This window comes from Schistocerca nitens, chromosome 2 (genome assembly GCF_023898315.1).
Source record: "Schistocerca nitens isolate TAMUIC-IGC-003100 chromosome 2, iqSchNite1.1, whole genome shotgun sequence".
Taxonomy (NCBI): Eukaryota; Metazoa; Arthropoda; class Insecta; order Orthoptera; family Acrididae; genus Schistocerca; species Schistocerca nitens.
In genome coordinates this window covers 43,116,012-43,122,317 of record NC_064615.1, presented here as the reverse complement: position 1 = coordinate 43,122,317, position 6,306 = coordinate 43,116,012, and positions in this window count along the sequence as shown.

Genomic DNA, 6,306 nt, shown 5'->3' with positions numbered 1-6,306 from the left:
ATACTTGAGGAAAGTCATACAAGAAAACGGTCTGGAAAACCCTGCAAACGAAGTTCGCTGCCAAAAAAATGACAACTGCATTCAGATTAACACAGAATATTTATAATAAAAAAATAACTTTCTAAATTCAGTAAACTTAGGCATTACAGCACTGTAATCAAACCTGAATATCGTTATGGAGCAAAAACTTTCATCTTAAATAGAAAGAAATAAATTCAAAACAAAGAAAGATTATTAGGAAAATATTAGTCAGTATTTTTGATTACTGAGGATGAAACTTACAGGCTGAGAAGTAATAAGGAAATAGAAGAATACGTAGACATACATGGTGACATGAGAAAGCGTTGACTTCAATTTTACGGGCACATTAAAAAATGACTCCCACTATGTTGACAAAACAAACTGCAGAATTCTACGAAAGCAGAAGTAGGGCCAACACTGAGCCAATTACATGGACTGTTGCGATTAAGGAATATCTTAAAGTAGCTGGTTTAGTGCAGGCACACGTTACAGATAGAAAGACATTCAGACAAAAGATATTTGAATGGAAAGTTAGTCAGAGGGAAATCGGAAAACGGACTGGAACACGGTGAGCTGATGAATGAAAGAGACTTCATTCCGAAAGAGTGAAAAAAATTTGTACACAAAGGAAGGCCAACCATCAAAAGAGACATTGATTAATTGTACCTCGCGTGGTCCTATTAAGCCCACACGTGAATAACGATAACAATAATAATAGCAATAATAATAATAATAATAATAAATAACAGGCTAAGAGCAAATAGTGAAATTCAACAATACACCAGCATATATTCAGATATGAAAAAACGCAGATTAAAATTTTATGGGCATATTAAAAGAATGGATGCTACCAGACTAACTAAACAAGTAGTGGAATTCTACGAAAATCGAAGTAAAGCTAAATTTGAGACAATAAAATGGATTGCTGCTATAAAAGAGGACATGAAAGAGGCAGATATAAAACAAGATGAAATTCAAGACAGAAAATTATTTAGGCAAAAAATTCATGACTGGGTAGTTGGTCAAGCTGAAAAACCAAAGAAAACTGGAACCACATGGTCTGATGAAAGGAAAAGAGCTCATTCCGAGAGAATGAAAACAATTTGGGCAGAGAGAAAGTCTAAAAGAAAATAACTGAATGCCCCGTGATTGTACTTCGCGTCGTCCAGTAGGGCCCAAACGTGAATAATAAATAGCAGGTCAAAAAGTGAAAATACGTTATGTGAACATCCTTCAAAATTTCAAAACATTGTACGCTGGTAGTTTCTTTAAAATGCGTCTCACAAGCTAAATAGAAGGAAAAGTCGTTGACACAGAAACAATACCTTCAAGACACGTACACAATGTCTAAATACTATATCATTAACGAAACGGACATCAAGTAAAATAAATCTGAAGAACGTCGTACAGTTGTAATCGGAACATCTTAGACATCAGGTAAGAACTGTAAATATTTCCACAAAAATATATCAAGTTAAAGTGAAACCAAATAATTCACTTTTCACAAACAAAGCACTATCCTACTCATAAAAAAGGCAAAGAACTCAAAATGAAGTCGATTACAAAATAGGAAACCAAAGCCAGTCTCAAAATAATATTTTTGAAAGACATCTTTTTTTATAGATCGAAAAGATTTATTGTACGTCATTAAAACATCAATTGTACCCACTTAATGAATTCATATTTGAGCAATAGGCAATTTTATCAGTTGATTTTCAGTAGATAATTGTTGACCGCATCATTAAGCAACACGGCCAATAACAAAAATCCGTCATGAAATTAACGAACTCTTTTTAATGCACATGGTACACAGCTTTCAAACGTCTGTATACAATGCTATAGAGAAATACCCTCGCTGTAGGGTATCATCAGTCAAAGGTAACAGATTTGTGAAGGACAAACAGTCGAAGAAAATGAAATGAAGCGGTGTTGTTACATTCAGTGCATGACACTTCGGGCTGCTCTGCACTATATCACGTCGTAGCCTAAAGCCTATTATTAATAATCACACGCAATGCCGTGACGTTGAGCGATGCCATTCCAGCAAAGATATACAGCCACTGCCAATCCTACTGCAAGAACGACACAGCGTTTCCCGCACTCCTGTTATTTCTGCACTGTACGAAGTCCACTGAAAAGTCATCTGAACACCAGCGTCGGTCTTATAAAGCACACACTATTTCTGAATCTACACTCTTCACTCCATGTAAACACTACCATTGAAATAACATATTTAAATTGAAAATCTCTTCAATCTTTAGTAAAAAATACAGTTATAAACAGTAGATAATTACTCAAAGCATGGCAAGCAAAATCGAAATTCATTGTTTGTCTTCACATGCCTTAGCATTATCTCATCTGTGACACATTTTAATTAATGGTGACGTCCGCAACGTTTCGTAAAATTAACATATTCAGCTTTCGCTGCTTTAGAGTGTGCTGTGCTACAGATTCTGAAAAGCCGACGTAGCAGCCATGAAACATTTGGTCTCTTCTATTAACATGGAAGACTTTGAATGCGATTTTATTAGTGATCAGCCTAATCAGTTCGTCTGTGCTTTCTTCGTTTCAGCAGCTTTCATTGGCATAAACTGTAGAACCATACCCAGCTATATCCGCCTACAGAAGATCTGTAAGGTCTTCCAAAATTGTCTCCGTTTTTCCTCTGAATGAATAGAACTTCGTGACATGCCAGTATTCTTGTGCCTTAAGCTGTTCAAAATTTTTTTCAAAGCCTGAAGATTATCTGCCCAATTTTTTTGTCTTTTTCTTTCAAACGTGCTGGATTTACAATTAAGTACTTACATCGCTTGTTCAGCTGAATTTGAAGCAGATCAGTAATCCAAAATTATAAGATTCCTTATCACATTTCCTTGAATGCTCCCCTGAACTTGGATCGTAATCTGGAATCATTGTGCGTTGAATTTCAATTTCTTCTCATTGTGTTCACGTAGCGGTCCGCTTACAGTCACTTCTGCCTTAGTAGAGAAGTTTTTGTTCACGTCACGCCTTGTACAGGGTAACAGTTATTAAATTATATGAAATAAAATCGTCGTAACTCCTGAACTGTTTGCGTCAGGACCTTCAAACTGCACGGTCGGCCGCGGAGCATTAGTATGGTTTGGTTTAGCAACGAAGCCCACTTTCATTTGGATGAGTTCGTCAAGAAGCAAAATTTGCGCATTTTGGAGACTGAGAATACGCATTTCGCGATCGAGAAGTCTCTTCACGCTCAAAGGATGACCATGTGGTGTGCAATGTCCAGCTACGGAATAACAGGTGCGATATTCCTTGATACCACTGTGAGTAGTGAGCGGTACGTGAAGGTTTAGGAAGGTGATTACATCCCCCTATCCAAAGTGACCCCGATTTCAACAAGATGTGGTTCATTCAAGACGGAGCTCGACCCCGTCGAAGCAGGAGAGTGTTTGATGTGCTGGAGGAGCACTTTGCGGACCGCATTCTGGCTCTGGGGTGCCCAGAGGCCACTGGCAGAGGCCTCAATTGGCCGCCATATTCTCCGGTTCTGAACACATGCAACTCCTTTTTGTTGTGTGACATTAAAGACAAGGTGTACAGCAATAGCCTCAAAATCATTTCTGAGCTGAAAACATCCATTCAGGAGGTTATCGACAGCGTTGATGTTCCGACATTTCAACGGGTCACGCAGAATTTCGCTATTCGTCTACACCACATCATCACCAAGGACGGCAGGCATATCAAACATGTCATAACATAAATCCAAATATCTGTAGTGATGTTTATATGTCCAATAAAGTGTGTGAACGACGTAGTTTTTAACAAATTTAGGTTCTTTTCATATAGTTCAATAACTGTCACCCTCTATCTTTTTGTTAGTAAGTTTCCAGCCAATTTTACACCGCCTACAGAAGATCTGTCTGACAATTATAGAAATGTATGTGAAGCGAACGTAATGAGGACGCTGGCAACATTATGAGGCTGTCTGAACCAAAAGTACACACTCGACATAAGTGTTAAACAATTAAAGTGACAGTTCATTACATGCTGTTGAGAGTGGTTAACAAGCAGAGGTCTTTACCCTCGCACAAGTGGAAGTCGTGCTGTGTGTGTGTGTGTGTGTGTGTGTGTGTGTGTGTGTGTGTGTGTGTGTGTTGCATATTGTAATCGTTCTGTCATTTACGCAAGCGCGTTCTTTCGCAATTACTCTGCAGTGTTTCAGCGCTGCGTATTTCCGTGTGAACAAAGCTGTGTGTGCTGTAATTAAATACAGATTAATTGGTAATTAGCGACTCTAATGACACCATCATAAAAACTTGGAAAACTGTGTGTCAGAAAAAACTTTTCGCGGAATACACTAATCACAATTTAAGCTTATCTCGAGTGCATTAAACCTGGCCCATTTCGTAACAAACGGAAGTTTTGTAAGGGAGCCGTTAGCAGAAACCAAAACTAATAAAATTCAATCTGATATACAAAATATTGTAGGTGTATGTTCAGATCGTGCAGTTATGAATTCTGATAAATACAGCAAGTGTAATACGAGGGTCGTTCAGTAAGTAATGTCCCACATATTTTTACAAAAAGTATACATAGATAAACGTCCTTATTGGTACTTCACATTTGATGTTTGTTTTGTGCGAACCGTTCTTCTGATGGCAAAGCAGTAGTACAGAGTCAAATGACGTCTACATACGACTCACGTTACAAGCACCGTGATGTTATTGAGTTCCTGTGTGCAGAAAAATAAACTGTGCTGAACATTCACAAACGTTTGTGTACAGTGTACGGCGGTGCTGCAGTTCATAGGAGTACAGTTGGGCGATGGGTAAAGAAAGTTACAGCCTCAGGAAATGTAGAAACAGAGATACACGATTAGCCACGCTCGGGACGTCCTATCACAGCCACTGGACATCATTGCCTCATTCACCCTACAGTCGAGACCTGGCACCCTCAGACTTCCATCTCTTTGGGCCGCTTATAGGTTCTCTACAGGGAACACACCTTGAAGATGACGAGGGGGTCAGTTATGCAGTGAAAACATGGTTACGACTACAGGACAAGAGCTTTTACCAGCAGGAAATACAACGTTGGCATACGGAAATAGAACGTGATGGAGACTGTTAGGGAAATAGTGCATGGACATGACATGTAGATGTATATTGTCACCAAATTCTGACTCTTAACAATAAGTATGTTCTGAGAAAAAGAAATGTGGGGCATTACTTATTGAACGACCCTCGTACGTTACAGTGCACTTAGTTGCAACTAGTTGCTGAAGTATTTATTATTGTCGCAAACAGTTCGAGTTATTTCAGGTTTACCAAGTGGTAGCCCAGTCCGACGGCGCTTAACTTCAGCGATCTGACGGGAACCGGTATTACCACTGTGGTAAGGCCGTTGGTATGAGAGATTTGGCACCAATTAAAATTTCGTCCAGTACAATAGTAAGTCAGTTAGATATTAAATACCATTCCAGTGCCAGAAAAACTGGGGGCAATAATAGTGGCATGTAGAACTCAGAATACTCCGTGACTCTTACCCATAAGTACAAAAAAAGAACAAAATAATAACCATCACTCAATCATAACATCACAATTACGACCTTCCGACTTCACATTGGGGAGCACATTCATTCATAATAAACTCCACCTCCACTAACAACGCCCCCATCAAATACCCACTGCTGCCAATATTACTACCCAAAAGAACTATAATTCTAACTATTCTAATATCATAGCAGTTATATAGATCTCAGTACAAATGCAAGGACGTGCTTAACAGTAATACCTCCGATGCTTTTATTCTGTTCTCAATATCGACAGCCATTACATGTTATCAGTATTACCCGGTCGAATTCCCTCTTCCCCGAAGCAAGTTGCGACCCCTGCCACAAGAGGGCTCCGAATGGTACTGCGTAATATGGCGGTATACAAGGTAACTAAGTCGATGTGTGTAATCGAGTTTCCGATCGCAGAACACTTTGTCCACACATGGAGCACCCTGTCCTTCATTATGACAGTGCCAGAGCACACACACGACCGCTGCGACATCTGCAACTGTCCTACGCCTTAGGCTCACTGTCATCGATTATCCTCCATACAGTCCCTACTTGGCCCCATTCGACTTTCATCTGCTTTCAGAACTTAAAGAGCACCTTCGCGAACTTCACTTTGATAGTGGTGAAGCGATGCAAGCAGAAGTGAGGTTGTCGCTCTGTCAACAAGGTTAGATAACATCAGTGCACACCCATTGCGTGCAAGAAAGGTGCATCTGACCAGACACACTATACAATGTTCGGGCCAC